Source organism: Phocoena phocoena, chromosome 12, assembly GCF_963924675.1.
Source record: "Phocoena phocoena chromosome 12, mPhoPho1.1, whole genome shotgun sequence".
Lineage (NCBI taxonomy): Eukaryota > Metazoa > Chordata > Mammalia > Artiodactyla > Phocoenidae > Phocoena > Phocoena phocoena.
This window is the reverse complement of record NC_089230.1, coordinates 2,631,294-2,651,365: the sequence shown is the minus strand read 5'-3', so window position 1 is coordinate 2,651,365 and position 20,072 is coordinate 2,631,294. Positions and strand designations below refer to the sequence as shown.

Sequence of the window (20,072 nt, the reverse complement as noted above, 5' to 3'; positions counted from 1 at the left end):
TTATTACATGAGAAAATCAAGTGGCCCTGTGAATTCAATTCTTCAAAGATATATCCCATAGGGGTGGGATGGGAATAAAGACGCAGACCTTCTAGAGAACGGACTTGAGGACACGGGGAGTGGGGAGGGTAAGGTGGGACAAAGTGAGAGAGTGACATGTACATATATACACTACCAAATGTAAAACCGATAGCTAGTGGGAAGCAGCCGCATAGAACAGGGAGATCAGCTCGGTGCTTTGTGACCACCTAGAGGGGTGGAGTAGGGAGGGTGGGAGGGAGACGCAAGAGGGAAGAGATATGGGAACATATGTATATGTATAGCTGATTCACTTAGTTATAAAGCAGAAACTAACACACCATTGTAAAGCAATTATACTTCGATAAAGATGTTTAAAAAAAAAAGATATATCCCGGACACAACACCCACCTGGAAATCTGGATGTCCAGCAGGGTTGGGAAGGGCCTTGAAAGTGACTGCAAATCACGGTGGGATGATGGGGTTAACACAGAAGTCATGGCACTTATGCCGCAAATGATACCGTCAAGAAAACGAAAACACAACCCACAAAATGGGGGAAAATATTTGCAAATAATATAGCTGGTAAGGGACTTGTATCCAGAATATAAAAAAACAACTCTTACAACTCCATAATTAAAAAATCACCTACTACTTAAAAAAGGTGATCTGAATAGATATTTCTCCAAGGAAGATGTGGCCAATAAACACATGAAAAGATGCCAATACCACTAGTCATCAGGCAACACAACCCAAAACCACAGTGAGACACCACCTCACACCCACTAGGACAGCTCTAATCAAAAAGGTGAGCAGTAACGAGTGTTGGTGAGAAACTGGACCCCTCGATCACTGCTGCTGGGAACGTAAAGTGCTGCAACCACTCTGGAAAAGTCTGGAGGTTCCTCAAAAGCTTAAACATAGAGTTACCATGAGACCCAGCAATTCCAGTCCTAGGTATCTACCCAAGAGAAATGAAAACATATGTCCACACAAAAACCTGTTCACAAATGTTCACACCAGCTTTACTCACAATAGCCAAATAGTGGAAACAACCTAAATGTCTATGAGCTGATTCCTGGATAATAACATGTGCTATGTCCACGCAATGGAGTATTTGGTGCTCAAGAGAAGTATCTGGTACAGCACGGATGAACCGTGGACACACTGTGATAAATGAATGAAGCCCGTCACAAAACACCACCTATTCTATGATTCCACTTATATAAAATGTGCAGAATAGGCCAACCTATAGCGATTAAAAGCGATTAGCAGTTAACTTGGGCTGTTGGAAGGAGGGGCAGTGGATGGAGAAATGGAGGGTCATGGGCAATGGGTCCAGAGTTTATTCTGGGGTGATGAAAAAGTTCGAGTTGTGGTGATGGTTGTACAGCTCTGTGAATATACCTTGGCACTGTACACTTCAAAGGGGTGAATTGTGTGGTATGTGAACTAGATCTCATAAAGCTGTTTATAGAAACAAGAAAAAAGTCATAGTGCTCAAGGGAACTTAGGACAGAACAACTACTGAGGTGATTCAAAGGAGAACTTTCTCGGTACCTTTCATGAAAGTGCACGTTAAAAAAAGAAGCAGCGTACACGCTTCTCACGTATCTGATTTTAATTCTGCGTCAGTTCTCAGGAAAATTTTTGGAGTTTTTCACAGAGACAGCCCCCCCGCAACACACACCCAGGAGATACTGGCTGAATGTATGATGGGCAGTCTCCCAGGATATTTGCTTACTGACAGTGCAAGAGAATTTAGGATGGGCATTCAACACATTTTGGAAACAGAGTTTCCAGGGTATAGACAACCCTCCCTTAACAATGGTATAAAGCAACCACTCACAGTTTAGAAGTTGGATAACTTTAATTGTATGTGGTAACAACAAGTATCTCTATATCCAAGAAAACTTAATCCAATTTGGTGCTACAAAAATACAAAAATGTTTGGCTCAAAATTCTCACATCTAATTTAACAGTCTATCAGTACATGGAAGAAAAAAAATCCCCATCCAGAATTTCCAGCTACAGATTCGGAATTATTTCCGTCTGTGAGGGAGATGAAAGCAGGAGTAACTTTTGAGTCTTGGGGAAAACATAACATTTTGCCTACCGTTTAGACCTAAAAGGCATATATGAAAGCAATGTCCCTGGATCCCACACAGATAGAGGCCACCCCGCAGAGCTTGGTAAAAGGGTCTGAGGACTTCTCCCCACGAGCCTGACGGAAGGCTCCCTGACCCCTTGCCAGCCCTGCTCTATGAGCAAAGACCTTCTCAGTTGTGGCCGCTCTCTTGGATGGGGGTGTTTATTCTGTGTCTTCCACAGCTGATAAACAGCTAGACGTAAAGTCATGTTTATTCCCAGATCCAAACAACCAGGATGCTAAGGACATTTTTAAAAAACAGAACTTTTACGAAAGAGAAAAATGAACTAAACGTGAATAACTAAACAATTTAGGATCGGGGACTGACTCTGAAGCACAACTTCAAGGACATACAGTAGGGTCAGCCCAAAGCCAACCTGGCCTCTGCTGGCATTTGGAGAGAAGAGAGCAGGCTGCTCTGTCAACTTTGCTCTAGGACGAATGTGTAGAGACAATAAAGGGGACAAGGCTGCTATCTAGTTGCTTGTCTAGACTGGTTGCTTTTCAAACTGGGGCTCTCTGGGACCCTGGGGTCCTGTGATCTGGCCACAGATCGATGGGGGAGAGGGGAGGCCACAGGGAGGCCAAGACCCTCTCATCCCCTTGCAACCAAAGTGGCTCTTCTTCAAAATCTGTTTCATGTACTGCAGTTCCGCATGAGATGTTTGAAAACAGGGTTCCAGTGTAATAGACAAATGGAAAAACCTTGATTCAAATTTACTTCCAGGGTAATTACAGAAAGGACCGCTGAGTTGCTTGACCGTCAGATCAAACGATTCCATCGTTTTTCTATGATACTACGGTATGGTTATAGCTACGGTGCTGGACCACAATGTTGGATATTTATATTGATGACCTAGGAATATGGAAACATCATAAAGTACATTCTGAATTATCAAACGCTTAATTTTATTCAGAGAAGTTTTAGTGCCAAGTATATTTTGTTAATTTGTACTTACTTGGAAATGGGGAATTCACAGACTAGAATACTCATGTAATCAGATAATATCCGTCTACACTCTTTCAAGATAAAGAGAATTTATTAGCTTTAAATCACTTATTCTTGTTCTTTTTCTATCCTTCTTACTCTTTTTTTCTTGTTTTAATTTATTTCTCCACTCTCTTCTCCTTACTATATCTCTTGCTATTTATTTCGAGACAATATCTTTCACTACTAAGTAGCTTGCTAGAAACAGCAATATTTACTGGTAAATATCACGTAAAAATGGTCTTCTGAAATGGCTCTGTGAGCGTGAAGGCATCTACTACAGGGTGTGGCTTATCATTTAATAAATGTATGAAAGCAAGTCATTATTCTCCAATCAAGCAGTATGACACCACCATGGAGGAAAATGAAAAGGCTCTCTCTTTTTCATCCCTGTGAATAAAAAGACAATCAAACCAACACAGACACTGGTGGCAGAGCGAGGCGCAGGAAATTAATGTGAATTTCCTGAATTCTGAAGGAATTAGCTGTCCATCATTTATAAGCAAAAATCAAGGACGCAATTCAAAGGAAAGAACTCATGACGGTTAAAAAAAGATAAAATCCTATGCAATTAGGTTACGCGTTCCATGATGCCAAACACTTAGAAATGCACTGAGTACAAAGTTTGTGGATACTTCCAGGGTAGAAAAGGCTGCTTGCTCACGAGTCTTTATCTTATATACCATAGTTTCGTACATTGTTTTATATAACAAATTCTTTCTAGCAATTTATCAAAATGTGACCACTACAGTTAAAAGGTAGTGCTGGCAAAAATTTGGATAAAAAAGTATATGAAAAATAATGGCAAAGAAAACAATGTTACAGTGTTTTCACAAAATGTATTCTATAAAATGAATATATGCATATCCATTTTTACATAGAGTTATATGGCTGAATAATTTTAAGAGCAGGAATCTAAGTATAATAAACAAAATACTCTTTCTAGAATCAATACCACTTCTATCTTGTGACTCCTTATTTCTTTAAATTATTATTTACATAGTCTAGATTTTAGACTGGAGATAGTTATGACAAAGAAAAGTAGACAGAAAAGGAACAAAAGTATTCTTAGACCCACTAAACACACTGAAAGAATGATTGCAAACATAAAATAATACATTTCAGTTTTTAGCACAGAGAACTATATTCAATACCCTGTGATAAACCATAACGGAAAAGAATATGAAAAAGATTGTATATATATACAAATATATATACATATAATATATATTATACATATTATAATGTATATATAATTACATATATATATATTATAACTTAATCACTTTGCTGTACAGCAGAAATGAATACAACACGGTAAATCAACTATACTTCAACAAAATAAAATTTAAAAAACACATCAGTTTTTTAATGAATAAAAAAATTTAATTTTAATGTTCCCAATTTGCCATCTCAATTAAACTGGAAAATCTGAAAAAAGTCTTTCTACTATGTTTTGAAACATAAATTTAAAGGTATTATTATATTTTCCAAATAATGTATGTTATTATCCTATGATGACACATCCCTATTCTTCACTGACAGCCATCTGGCAGAGCTCTCTCTACATTTGCAAAACCGTTAAATATACCACATATGTCCCTTCATCCAAATGAACCAACAACACAAATGCATCAGCAGGACCCAGACCCCAGGCAGAGATGCCAACAGGCTGTAACGACCTCTGCGGACAAGTACAAGCCTCACTTGTACTTTCCTCATCCTGTCTCTCACTGGGACCTTTACCTCGGGACACAAAAGGTGAGCAAAAAGGAAGATGGGGACATGCCTCTTCTGTAATTATAAAGGCAACAACAGCACTGTGTTTTAGTGGAATCTGGAACCCTGGACCTGGAGGGGCTGGCCCCACTGAGCTCTCGGGTCCCCCGGGAGAGGGCCAGGAAGCATTCACACGCTCACTCCTTCACCACTTATTTTAACTGAGCACCTAGGTACACCAGGCACCTGCTACAAGGCAGTCCAAACCTTAAACACAATGTATAACCTGTAAGCAAATCCCCTTGTGATTTTTTTAGACAGAAAACGTCTTCAGGAGAGCAGTTTCCTGGCCAGTGTGAATAGAACAGAATTACCTAGTCTAAACGTGTTATTTTAGGTCTAGTATATATCACAGTGGTTAAAGGCACAAGCTTTGGAGGCAAACAGAACCAACATTTGATACTTGATTCCCCACATACTATCGGGATGACCTCAGTCAAGTTATTTGATCTTTTAATATAGTTGCCTCATCTATGAAAAGAATATAATTGTACTCATTTTTAGGGTTCTAGTAAAGAGTTGATTAGATAGTAAGTGTATCGGGACGATTCTATTTGCATAAGAGAAAACCCAAATCAAACTGGCTTAAACAATAAGTGGAACTGGTTCGATCACGTAACCAAAATGCCCCAAGGTAATAAAGACTTCAGGCATGGGCTGATCAAGGCTCCAACCTCATTTCTCTACGGTTTTCTTGGCTCTCCTCTCCTCTCTGTGTTGGCTGCTCTGTAGGCTGGGTAAGCTCCTGGTCTCAGAAAGCTCCCAGGCTCCACGCCTCCTTGTTCCTCCACAGCCGATGAACAAAGATCCCAAGTTACATCCCATTTTGACTGTCTTGGACCGCACGCTCAACTCTGAGCTAATCACCGTGGCCAGGAAAACGCCACATGCAGTGTGCGCACTCGTACACACACACACATGCACGTAGTTAAAAACATATGTACATAAAAACTTAAATATTTATAGAGAGCTGATCATTTTAATCTCCAGGTTGTCAGAGTGAATATTTCAAACTCGTCTTTGCTGAGAAAGAAAACTTGTATTATTTAGTTTTCAAATGGTTCAGACCCCTTCACCTTAAAACCTATAAAGTGCATGAAAGACCTGTTGGCTGGAAAAATAATAGTCATTTTAATCCTGATTTTGTCTCTACTTTTTTTCTCCCAGAAGGAAGAGCTCTGGGGGTGAGAGTATCTGTCACTACTTCAGTGGCAGATGTGTGTCTTGGAAACATGGAATGCACCTGAACGGTAATTACGGATAACCACGTCTTTTCAAACACAAAGGTGAGTTGCTGATGCTGACATAAGACTGTAAAAGAGTGACACTCATAGAATACGTTGGTCACGAAGAATTCGGGAAGCGAAACAAACCCTTGTAAGTTGCCATTCTGGATTCCTTCATCACAGACATTGTAAAAACTCTTAAAATCAGTCCTGTGGGCTCCTAAGAAATGTTTTCCACTGTTGTGTGGATGACAATACAGTACCTTCCTACATTTCCATAAAGCTTTAAATCGTTTTCAAAACTCATCTTGCCCCACCAGTGGGCCAGGGATGTCCCCACTGGGCTGGGGGGAAGGCACAAACGTGGATCTCGAGAGGGGGTGGGGGGCTGTGCACGGGCAGCCAGTCACCTAAGTACCAGCATCCTCTGAGAGCAGGGCCACCTTGCTCTCCGTACCTGCTGCATTTGCTAACTGCAGGAGAGACACTGTGAATTCACGAAGCCTATGACTTTGTGTCCAAGGTCCCTTTCCAAATCCTGTTTGCTTCTTCCTCCAGTTTTTCTTTGCTGTTCCAGCCCTGGATGCCAGGCTCTGCCCACTCGTCTCAGGGAGGGCTTGGGGCGGCAGGAGGGATGTCTTCGGCTGTTCCCCCAAGAAGGGCCTGGAGATTCCCGGTCCTGTCCTGCCGTGTCCACCAGGTATGGCATAAGCAAGGAATCCGCGACTCCAGTATTTCTGGTACCTCGGCCATCTGCTCCCCACCAGCGCATTGGCGGAATCCCGAATCCTAGCTCCTCTTTAGAAGGAAGATTTCACGTGCTTCTGGGTCCCCTACAGGAATGTAGCCTTCACCCCAGGTTCATGTTCTGGAACCTCCCACGCCTTGTGCCTCAGCTACAAACAGGGCAAGGGCACCAGAGTGAGGAGCTCTGTCTAGGATCCCTGCTGGCTGCTCGCTGACCCTTTCCTCTTGACTGTGTCTAACCCTATGACTCTAATTTAGCCAGAAACAACTTCGGGGAGGCCACAGGTGACCCTCCGTCTATTACAGGGCTAGGCGTGTGCTGCTCTCACGCTCGGGGGGGGTGAGGGCGGCCAGGCTCTACAGTTTGTATGTAACTGCTTCCCACATTCTGGTGTTTTTCCCTAAGCGGCCGCCTCAAATCTCCTCAATGCCAGTCCCCCTCCTTCTCAATGCATCTCCCTTTCCGTATCTGTCCCGCCTGTCCCTGCTCCCTCATGGCCTCTGCTGCTGGCTTCTCCCTGTTTCTCTCACTCATCCTCCCCCTCCTCTTCCCTTCCCTGTTCCCACCCCCTTCTCTCTCCTCCAGTCCCACTCCTCTATTACCTTTCAAAACTAAGTAGCAGTTTGGTGTTATCAGGGCTCAGAGAGAAGGCTTAGCCACAGGAAATGGAGCCGTCCATTTGTATTAAATTTTCAGAACCTTTCCTTATATTTCAAGCCTGTAGTGAAAAGCATGCACCTTAATTTTCTAGGTTGGAAGGGAAGTTTGATTTAGTAGTCAGGAAAAAGTCCAGTCCTGAGATGTGAGTGCCTCTGCCTGGAACCCTTCACCTTAAGTGGCATTTGTAATTTTTTACTAATGCTTCTGATGTTGTATTTAATAAACCCCCTGATTGCAGCACATCTGGCTGCTGCCGGTATGCAGGACCCGAGACTGGTGTGTGGGACCCTGAGGCCGGCGTGCGGGTCCCTGAGGCCGGCGTGCGGGACCCTGAGGCCGGCGTGCGGGTCCCTGAGGCCGGCGTGCGGGTCCCTGAGGCCGGCGTGCGGGACCCTGAGGCCGGCGTGCGGGTCCCTGAGGCCGGCGTGTGGGTCCCTGAGGCCGGCGTGCGGGTCCCTGAGGCCGGTGTACAGACTAGAAGCAGCGGTGCAGGAAGCTAGGGCTGAGTGTCGTAAACAGATTGCAGTGTAATGGGAAACATGGAGTTGTTGTTTTTAACTAAGTGCCCACCGGGGCCCGTGGACAGGCCATTCCATCTATTCCTGGCTAGATCCCTGCAGGCAGGTATTGTACCAATTTTCAGCGGAGGAAACTGAGCCTCAGGAAGGGTTAGCTGGCCACCTGCCCAAGTCACACAAGTACTAAGTGGCTGAGCAGCGACAGAAACGTGGGGTCTCCTCTGACCCCACCGGCCACTTGTGTCACAGGCAGGAACAACCTAGCTGGCTGTGGTGCAGGTCAGGGTGAGGGGTGAAGCCAAGGCAGGAGAAATAACCGCACGTCACTGGCAATGGCTAACGCCCTGCACAGCCAGCAGCCAGCAACGCACCCCTGTTTCCTGAGCGGGGTCGTCTCAGCCACACTCCCCACGGGGTGGGTGGAGCTCCTTCTCAGGGCTGGGGGCTGCTCGGGGCCAGAGATGCCAGGAAGACAAACTGGACCCTGGGCTTTCGGGCACCTGCTCCCGGGGACCCCGGAGGCCGGCCGGCCTTGTCCTGCTCTTGCCTCTGCCTGGGCCACACGCCCAGGACGGTGGAGTGGAGCACAGCGATCGGCCCGCCAGGTACAGGGTTTGGGGGGCCGCAGGTGGGGCACACTAGGGCCTTCCCACAGGGGCGCAGGCTCACGTGCTCCGTGGGCTGCGAGTCCAGGTGTGGCGCTGGGAGCAGAGGGCGCCCAGCTGGCCGCTGTGTCCCTGAGGAAGGGGCCCGAGGTCCCACGCACAGAGGGAATCCTTCAGAGAACCGGGATCCTCCAGAGAGGAGGGCACTCCACTCCCTCTCCAGGGCACGGTCGTGGGCTGGTAGGCTTTAAAGTGAAATCGCGCATCACAAAACTCAACGTTAGGAAGTCAAAAGCTTTTAAATTTGACTAGAAATTGCTTCAAGATGTCATAAAAGCCATCTTCCTGGAATTAACTCTATTCCTCTGTAAGCACCGGCTTTTACAATAAAAGCCCCCTTGACTTTTAGCGTTTTTCAGTTTTTAAAAATTGCTAGTATTCAAACATTTTGAAATTTCTGAATTTGCTTTTAAAATGTTGACAGTTTTCACCCTTCGAAGATATTTTACTGAAAATTTTTTAAGTGAGGAAAATGATTTCTTTGGTTTTTCCATACTTTTTCCTGCAGGTGACACTCTCTCAGCTATACTGTGAATGTAGATGAGACAGTCTTTCTATGGAAGATTTTAAATGCCAAACAGCAGACTTGCAGTTTGTGAGCTGCGTATGTGGGCCTACCTCAAGCGGGCGTGAGCTTTTGTAACGGCTTCTTAGTTACTTCACTTCTACAGAGGTTTTAGTTCGCCACAACTAGTCTTAGGTCAAGGCCATTTCTTTCTACTTTTTAACCCTCTAAACGCAAGTCCTACAGATAATCGCCAGGCACACGGTGAATGTTGAGTTAATACCTAAGACGGAAGTTCCGAAAAGACCTCCACAGACTTCTCACGCGTTGACCCAGAAGGCGCGCACCACAGAGAACACGCGCGCGGGACACAGCAGGGCACCCACAGCCACCCACAGCTGTCCCTGGACACAGAGCCACCGGAGCCGAGCCTGATGTGTCCCAGACCAGCCACAAGCTGGCTAAAGAAGGTTTCGTGCAAATTCACGCACAGCAACGAGGCGAGGCTCGGAGCTCGCGCAGAGGTGCGGGCGGTGTCCACACGGAGGATGCCCTCAGAGAGGACAGGGGTATCTCCCCAACAGCGGAGGCAGCACGCAGCTCCCGGGCCCGGCCTGGCCCCGCGGGATGGTCTGTGATTCAGTGAACTTCCTTAAACCCAGAACTTGACGGAAACGGATGACAGAGCCCAAGCCCCCGGGAGGAACTCTTCTAGTGGCTTCTCTGCCCAGCACCCTCCTCTGGAGATGGGGTGTGATGAACACGAACCGCCCTGGCGGGCCCCGACTCCGGCAGCGGGCTCCACGCCACCCTGGGCCACACGGCAATGACTACTCCTCCCCAATTCCCACAGATCTCCCCCGTCCAAATCCAAGTGCCGCAGGCCAGAATCTTCGGAAGAAAGCGATGGCCCTGAATCTAAGCCACGGGTCAGCTCAGAGCCAAGGGGGAGGCTGGGAATGGAAGCAGGTGGATGGGTGTGGGCTGCCATGTGCCTGAGTGGCAGGAGTCACAGGAGGGAGGGCATGGAGGGGCGGCCGCAGATGGAACAGGCTGGGTGGAGGGAAGGAGGGGTCTCACGGAGGGGGACAGGGGCTCTGCGAGCTCACTCAGCTGGGTGGGAAGTGGAGGCATTGGCAAACGTCCGTCACCCCGCTGAGCATAAACCCCATCCTCGTGCACATACACAACGACTACAGCCGGTTCATTCTGACAAATCAGTCCCACTTCCTTACACCCACTGCTGGAGTTCCACTGTGACGACCTCAACAACAAGTCAAAGAAGAAAGTGGGACACGCTGATGGAGGCGTAAGACGGGGCTCTAAGTGCCCCAGCTGTCCTGCACGCCGACCCTTCACAGATGGGTTTCAGCATCTTCTGACCAGGTTCAGCATTTTTATTCACATCTCTGTCGGGGTGGATTCTGCAAAGTCTTAACTGACTCACACATCAAAATTCATGCCTTCGGGGGTTTCCCTGGTGGTGCAGTGGTTAAGAATCTGCCCGCTCAAGCAGAGGACACGGGTTCGAGCCCTGGTCCGGGAAGATCCCACGTGCCGTGGAGCAACTAAGCCTATGCACCACAATTACTGAGCCTGCGCTCTAGGGCCCACAAGCCACAATTACTGAGGCCCATGTGTCGCAACTACTGAGCCCGTGTGCCACAACTACTGGGCCTGTGCTCTAGAGCCCACAAGCCACAACTACTGAAGCCCACATGCCGCAACTACTGAGCCCGCGAGCCACAACTACTGAGCTCATGTGCCACAACTACTGAAGCCCGCGCACCTAGAGCCTGTGCTCTGCAGCAAGAGAAGCCACCGCAACGAGAAGCCTGCGCACCGCAACGAAGAGTAGCCCCCGCTCAGTGCAACTAGAGAAAGCCCACGCGCAGCAACGAAGACCCAACGCAGCCAAAAAGTAAATAAATATATAAATAAGTTTATTTTTTTTAAAAAAGAGAGAGAATGAAGAAGGGGAATCCTATTAAGAATATAAGTATATATATAAAAAAATTCACGCCTTCTCTTTTTTGCTGAGGTCTAGAAATACAAAAGTCACACCCAACCTCACGCTGCTTCTTGGGGTTCTCTGGGGCGAAGGCAGGGAGCAGTAATCGCTACCTTGTTCCAGCAGCCCGTCTGCCCTGTTCCCTAAGCTGATTACAAACTAAGCAGGATGCAAGAAGCCGAAGGTGCTCTAAAAGGAAGTGCTCCTTTCTGGTTTTTCTGGTTGTTTTTTCTTTACTTTATCTTCAAAGTCAACCAAACAGAGTCACTGTAGCAAGTCAAGAGGCAAGAGTGTCTGTCCCCTGTGGCCCCCTTGCACGCTCAGCTTGGGGGTCTCGGGGTACACAGAGCCCGCCCAGCCGCCCAGCTCTTGCAGCTCATCTCTGCCGCTGCCCTCCCCACCTGCACCCCCAGCCTCCCTCCCGTCAAGGCTCTCCAGAGCACCTTCTCCGATCTGCGTTCTACTCACTTTTCAGAATAAGAAGTTTTCTTAATTTTTCATTCTTAGAAATTCCACACTATATTTTGATTGTCCACACTATATTTTGCATGTTAAATATATATTTGGAGGTTAATATTATATCTAATCTAATATTATATTAGATAATATAACTAACTTTCCTTAGTCGTGGAAAGTTTGCAATTATCCTGGGCCAAAAGTGTTACAATTGGGACCTGAATGAGCGATTTCCTAGGTAGTCACTAGAGCATTTCCACCGTAGGCATTCCAAAAGAGAGTCTTTCAAAGTAAATCCCTCCATCCCTTTTCCTTAAAGATCTGACCGCACGTTTTAAGGAGTAAAAGCCACCTCGGGCAGCCTGGTGTGGCCTGGGTGTCCTGACTCAAAGAATGTCACGGCTTACGTTGACTACACAGACACGTCAAAGAGGTCCCGGACTCCAGGTCTGGCTAATATCCACCCGAAAATCCCAAGACTGATGATACGGCACACAAATCACCCAAGCGTGTGAGGCAGATTTTTCAGAGCTTTTCAGTCTTATTCAGAACCTTCTTTTCTTGGGCAACAGGAGGAAACACGCAGGCCAACAAAGTAAACACTCCTCAGATTTCTGTCTTTGAATCATTAATTTAACATAGGAGAGTAGACTAGCCAAAAGAAAAAGCAGTTCTTCTCCCTAAGAAGTCAGATCATTTCTACCAGTTCCTCAGCCCCTGGCTACAGGGCTGACACCAGGAACAGGATGAACCTCTCTGCTTTACAAGAGCTGCTGCTTCCATGAATTATGTTTAAAGTGGCAGCAACATGGATAAGAGCGTCACTCCCAGGAAGCTCAGCGTAGCTACAACCTAGAAAAGCTGGCTCCGTGGTGACAGTACTAACTTGAAACAGATGAGTCCTCAGAAGCGTGAGGGCGAGGAGGCTGGCAGACGAGGAAAAGCCTTCTTTCCCCATAATGTAGTGCAAACCCCCTTCCAGACGGGGTCCAATCAAAGCCAGCTTATTTGTGTGACATCACAGAATGCCAAGGGCGAACTCTTCCAGGCGCATTTCACCTTCTAAGCATTTAATAACCTGAGGACACAGCATTATCATGGGGCAATCCCTGTTTTGCAGCTGAGGAGACAGAAGCTCAAAAGCATGAAGTGGCCTGGTGGGGCTGACAGCAGAAGAAGGAAGCGCCCAGGGCCAGGAGAACAGTAGGTCCGGGCACATCCAGTGGAGGGAGCGTGGGAGCCCTGGGCCGGGGAAGGGGGCCCAATGCAGGGCGAGGGGGAAAGCACCTGCCTGGCCCACGGGGACAGAATCTTGGGGCTCTTAGCGGGAGGGCGGCCTGCAGACCCTAGGGACCTTTGCAAACCAAAGCTCGTGGAGAAGGATAGGCTGCTGAGTGTTTGCTGGTTGGAATCAAGTAGGGCTCTCTGATCAGTGGTGTTCCTGGGACCCCCGTTAAGAGATCTCAAGGAACACATGCAAATTACTACTAATAATAGGTACTGCTCGAGAAAAATTATTCTGGCACTTGTTAAAGATGGTGAGGAAGACTTTATTCAAGGGACCACTGCAGTGGGGCTTGCCGCAGGGGTAAGAGATGGAGCTCGGACCCCACACAAGAAGGACATGTGGGGATCTGCAGCAAGGGGCAGGAGCAGGGCGGTGGGGTAGGGCAGCTCCTTCTAAACTGAGCTGAAGGCAGGTCAGGGTCATCTCATCTCACCTGCGGATGTGGGGATGGGGAACTGGACCAGATATAGAGGGTGATCAAAGGCCGAGGATGGATCGGGGTGCTCTCTAAATCAACTCAGCAGAATTCTTGCTAAACCGGGTTTTGCAAGCCCAGCAAGGATGACACAGAAGCCCAAGGTCCGGCCGAGGTGAAAAGAGGGGCCGGAGAGCCGGGCTAAAGTTTGAGGGAGGAGAGCTTCGTCAGTGCGCATCTCGGTGGTTGCAAACACTGGCTCTTGCCCACTTGGTGCCAACCACAGTGATGCGGCCACTGCAGTCACCCCCATAGCCCGGGGGGCAGGTTCCCAGGTTTAAGTATAGCTGCACCGCCATTACGTCTCCCTAGCCAGCTCACCAGCAGGAAAGGCTTCCTACACAGCTGCAAATCAGACACGATGAACAATATTTTATACCGAATACATTTGTGTCTGAGCCATTTGCTTGATTAAATCACACTGTAGCTTAACAGACTATTTGTTGATAATTCCTACTTGAGTTTAATTTAATAGCTTTTACCAGTGAAAATGTATCAGCAAACATATGACGCTGGGGGAAAAATACAACACAACAGAGCCCAGCGCCATCGGAAATAAAGGCAGAGCATTCTAGAGAATGCTTTTAGTGCTGCACCGGCTTTACTTACTTAACAAGCCCAGAAGCTTGGACCAAAGATGAAGAGCATTTCTGGCTAAACTGCTGGTTACCAACTGGATTTCATACAGAACAAGCTCACCCCCAGTCTCCCCACATTTGGAAGGAGCGCTCCCCACTGGAGCCCTGCACTGACTAATCCCCGGCTCACAAGGCTCGCTCTTCACCTGCTGCCCAAGCCCCTGCTCTCTCCCTGCCTCAGGGTTCCGACGCCTCCTACCCACTTATAAACTTGACACATCTAGGAAATCGCCCACCCAGCATGCAAGAAACAGAGCGAAATCCTGGGTAAGCAGCAAGTCAGATGATGTGGACATCAGATATTCCAGTTTTCACTTAGTGTGATTTCAGTTTATTCTTGTACTTCGGAATGCATGAAAAATATACATGAAGAGTCTTTGCTGCATCGGGATGTGTGGTGGAAGAGTCTCAGAATGAATAGGTCAAAGAGGTGGAGAGAAAAAAGGGTGAATCTATGAAACAGACTCACAGACAGAGAGAACAGACTTGTGGTTGCCAAGGGGGAAGGGGTGAGGGAGGGATGGATTGGGAGTTTGGGATTAGCAGATGCAAACGATTATATATAGAATGGATAAACAACGAAGTCCAACTGTAGAGCACAGGGAACTATATTCAATATCCCGGGATAAACCATAATGGAAAAGAACATGAAAAAGAATGTATATATGTGTATAACTGAATCACTTTGCTGTACAGCAGAAATTAACACAACAGTGTAAATCAACTAGACTTGAATAAAATAAATTTTTTAAAAAAGGGGTGAAGTGTGGGCTTCCCTGGTGGTGCAGTTGTTGGGAGTCCGCCTGCCGATGCAGGGGACACGGGTTCGTGCCCCGGTCCAGGAAGATCCCACATGCCGCGGAGCGGCTGGGCCTGTGAGCCATGGCCGCTGAGCCTGCGCGTCCGGAGCCTGTGCTCCGCAACGGGAGAGGCCACAGCGGTGAGAGGCCCGCGTACCGCAAAAAAAAAAAAAAGGGGGGTGAAGTAATATTTTGGGTTGTCTTTTCACATATTTTTAAATAAGAAACAGTACTTTGGGGAGTTTTCTTGGATGTTAAGGAGAGAAAAGTATGTAATGAAATTGCAAAGATAAGGCAGACCACAAATAAGGAATTAAGTCTAGTGTCTTCAAAACGGAACAAAGCATAAATAGGCAAAACAATAAGCAAGTTGAGTATTCACTAAAATGGACTATTTCTTGTGGTCTTCTCTGACTTTTTGGTGTTGTTATTGCTATCCAAAAGCCCAGCAAAATCAGGATGAACACAGAATTTCTTTGGGTGCATTTATTGAAATTACCTGTAAATTATTTTTAATTAGAAATGGTTTTCCTGGAAACCTCCCAATATCAAGAAGAGTTTACCAGTGAAGGACCAAGAATAAGCTCGAATGTTTAACTTTCCAGGAAGTTTTCTTTCTTTTCCTTTTTTTCATGACCGGAGCCAACACGGCTCTATTTACTAAGAGTCCCTTAACATTTAATTTATTAGGATACCATGCTTCCTTTAAAAAGGGGTAAACAATTAAAATATACTCATGTGTGCACATGTGCACATAGATAATGCTTGATTATCTGTGAGCGTTGGAAATCGGAACAGATTGACAATTCATGTAATCCGACCATTGAACTCCAATGATGCCAATCATTTCACAGGACTTACACCCTACACAGCGGGCTTCCATTTACGTGTTTGGCTCTCTCTCTCACTAGATGTTAAGTTCACTAAGGGCAGGGATCAGACCTTTATATCTCAACTGCTTTGCACAACGCACACGGTATACACTAAAAAGTCTGAGTATGTAGATAATTGAGCTAATAAATAAATGCAATTCTTCTCCACTCAACAGTTTACCACTATCAATACCCCAGAGAGAGGACTTATCTTTTGTCCTTCTCACTCACCCCCAGCTGTCTTTCAGTAAAAATGTCAAAACCAGATGAAATGATAGGTAAACAAAGAGAACCAACTTCCCGTCTTTGGTGATAACCTCAAGCAAAATAAGTATTCCCTAAATGAACCGACACTGAGTATTGATACGTTTAGCAGATTGGTAGATAAATGAACCCACACTGAGTCTTGATACGTTTAGCAGATTGGTAGATAAATCTTACCCCGAGTAAACAATATCACTTTTCACTAACTGAAACCCAATATTTCCTCCCAAGCCTTTCCTGGCCAACCTCTCTCAACCTTCCCCAGCCCCAAGGCTAGGCTTTGGAGTTGGCTCACACTTTGGAGGTTTTCCTGGGCTACTGAAGGATGAGTAGGCAGGCTTCCTTCCCAAAGCTCTGCGAAGTCCGGACGTTGACGCTGGGGCAGGTCCTGACTCTAGAAGCAACCTGAGCTCTGGGTGCCGCGGCTCCAGGACCTGCGCTGTAATGCATTCTCGGATCCCAGGGTGACAGGCAAGATAAGGAAAAGGACTGTCACCATCCCAGCCAGATGACGGACTGGGGCTGTCATCTTAGCAAATGGGGCCAGTCCTATCGAATGAAACAGGCTGGAATCCAGCCTGGGAGGATTGATCTCTGCCTATTCTTCCCCAAGGCACTCAGCAAGGGCGCCTCAACGATTAATTAATTACCAGGCTGGGAGACAGCACAAGCCATGGGCTCCGCAGGCCGTAGGGGCAACCTCAGCTTCAGACAGAACCAGCAGACACTGAGCAACATGAAAAATATCAATGAACCCGGGAAATATTTTATCAATATCCATAGGTAACAATGATTGATTATTGATTTTATCACCCAGACTCCGCATTAAGCCTTTACATATGTTGGCTCATACCCCTCATACTAACCCCAAGAGGCAGGAACTACTACCATCCCCATTTCACAGTGGAGAAAAATGAGGCTCAGGGAGCTTAAGGAACTGCCCTGCTGTGAGAGGTAAAAGTGAGAATCCAATTTTAGTAAATCTGATGCAAAGCCCAAATTCACCTGGAACTTTCTAACTTCCAGAAAAGGTTTTCTAGAATAACTTTAGGTTACGAAGCACATTCCAAAATATCCCCTAGAGTCGTTTCCTTTTAAAACTTGGAACAGCCGTCATTCATGCGTCATCTAATACTTGGTAAACTCCAACAACCACGCAACCTGAAATGGCTAAAATTAATAATAAACGGTACATGCTCTTATAGTAAAGAACTCCCTGTCAAACATTTTAGGAGCATAGCAAGTCATTTTGCTTCCCTGGGCCCCATTTTCTCATCTATGAAATGGACAGTTAGATGAAGCAATGGTTACACCTTCTAGAGGTACTATGGCTCTCAGGCAATGTTGTCAAGGACCTGATATCAGAGCTTTCTCGGGGGTGAGGGTCTGGCAGACGCTGAGCCCTGAAACCATTCTAGGCCATGCGCAAAGAAATCTGTGCAAGACATCCAAGTTGCCTTTAGAAACCCCCAAAATCATCCTTGTCAGAGTCCAAGATCTAGCCGTCTCAGCTGCTGCAATGCTGGTACACTGTAAAAACATCTAAGCTGTAATTCATAAACCGATTCCAAATCTGATCAAACAACCTGGCTTCTCTGATGGTTTGAGTTGACCAAATGCTGAGTTCTAGATCAGAGAGTCAAGTCAAATTTAAAAGCAAGTGTGAAACACTAAGCCTCTCCCTAAAAGCCTTTTTGACAAAGATGATACTGTTTCAACCTTAAAGTACGTACTGTTACTTTCCTGTTAATGTCACTAGATTTTGAAAGTAAACAAAAATTTTCAAAGTCTCTGTGTATATTTTAAAATATAAATTTCACACAAAGAGTTTAAAAATAACCACGATTCTTTTTACAAAACGAGTTATCTTTTTCATTAGTCCAAACAGAGGACTACATACATATCCCTGTTAAGTACTTTATATGTCCTACTTCTCAACCTCAAATTATTGACAAACCTGCCTCCTAATTTTCACAATTTTTGGTGAGTGCCTCTTGGTCTATAATCTGCTCTGACTATACAAACGAATAGACAGGCTTCTTTGGGAAATGATGGAAGGTAGCCGGGCAGGAACATGGAATTTACTGGACTGAAGCACTGGTCAGTCAGTCACTGATTCGATCCCCCACTAGGTGGAGGCACCATGAGGCCAGGGCTGCTCCGTCTTCTATTTTTCAGACCTACAATGCCCAGAAAAGAGCTGCACACATAGGAGGTTCTCAGTAAACACTTGCAGAGTGAATTAGCTGTTCGGTTTTCAGCATGATTCTCAGGTTTTGTTCTCAGGGTTTTTCCTCCCTAGCAGTAGAACGAGGAGAGTAACACATGTCTACCTGGATTTTCACAAGTATCAACTGCAAGCAGCTGCTGAGAGCATCTGCAAAGAACAGAGCACTGTTATCAGTGCTGGGCATCTTTATCAGACCTTCTGTCCAGCCCCCACAAGCACCTGGGTCAGACAAAGTGCTCACTGACCACATGCTGACAGACTACATTTCTTCCTCGTCGGCTTGACCTTCTGCATAGTTGATGGTTTATTTATAGTTTTATTTTGTATACAGAAATTTTATTTTCACATTGAAGCAACATCGTTTCTAAGCAACACTTGGTTCCTATTATATATTTTTTTGAGGCACTTCCACAACCCGGCTCTCCTTGCCGAACCAGAACACCAGAGGTGAGTATATCGTGCCGAGAGGACTCCTGACCCCACGGCTTTGCCAGTGTTTATGCCCCTCTTCTTAAACGACTCCGGGACTTTACTGCCTCGCCTTGACAAGGACAATAAATGGAAGGAGACAGGCGCTGAATAATAAACTTGGCATTCCCAAGAATAAAGACATACTAGGTACAGAGGTGAATACTCTCCTGAGTTTCTATTCTTGTCCACTTTCGTTTTTTGAGTGCCTGAGACCCAGGAAAATGACTTATCTCAATGAACTTATGCTTCATCTCTGTCAGCCTGAGGTTTAAAGCAAGCCCTCCTCCACAATTTAATGAATAGTTGTATTTGTTTGAAAGATATGTTTTACCCTCAGAAACCTAACCTAGTTCTTAAAATTCTGATTTAGTGATATCATAACAGAAACTTTTAAAACAAGTAATTCCCTGTTGCTTTCATGTCTATTCCTGAGCTTTCCCTAAAGCCCTCTTAATTGTTGCAGAACCCATGCCTGTATCTAATATCATGGCAGCCAGGACAAAGAAACTCAAGATGAAAAATGTGACATTGTTCCAATTGATTTGACTTCGTTAGAAAAGAACACATCAAAACCTCCATAGGTGCCAGCCTTGTGGCACAGGCGAGAGCAATGTCAAAAGAAATCTCTAGGCTGTGTCATCACCTCCCACCCCTCCCCCCAAACCCCACAATGTCTTTTTCTTTTTTTTTACTTAAACATGCTTCACAGTTAGGTCATCTATAGATTCAACCATGTACTCTGGACACTGGGATGAAGAGAATAAGATGTGATTGTTGAAATACAAAACACATTAGAGAGCCGTCCACAGATGACTTGGAAACCTGAACATGACATGATGCAGGACCCGAGGAAAGGACACTATTTTCAGGGTCCTCCGGCTTTCGGGACGAATCTACATCAAACCCCGAGCTGCAGAGATACTGCCTCGGGCACTTTACTACTGAGCACCGTTTCAGGCTGGTCCAAGTAAATTGTGTTGCTGCCTTTTTTAAAAAAAGAAAAAATCCCTTTTTGTCAATTCTACACTGATTTCAAATACACGAACAATCTACACTACATGGTAGTATTTGTGTGGCTCTGGGTCAAAAGGCAAAATAAACCCGATCAACACCAGCCTAGGGTGGGGCTAGGCAGGTTCTGTACTTGGGACTTCTGAGGTGCCACAGCGAACGACACGGGCTGAAAAGCCCTCCCCACCCGGAGCACCCCTGTGGGCACCCAGGGTGACTACCCCAAACCCTGCGCAGAGCGTGTAACAAAATTAGTTAGAAATTCAATGGGGGCAAAGTTTAGTCCCTGTTGAGGACCCG

At 46.0% G+C, this 20,072-nt stretch overlaps 1 protein-coding gene across 3 annotated transcripts in view; it reads right to left on the bottom strand.

The window, feature by feature from the left end:
- Positions 1–20,072, bottom strand: part of RPS6KA2 (ribosomal protein S6 kinase A2) — a 338,356-nt gene that overhangs the window by 137,666 nt on the left and 180,618 nt on the right. The window lies entirely within an intron of this gene.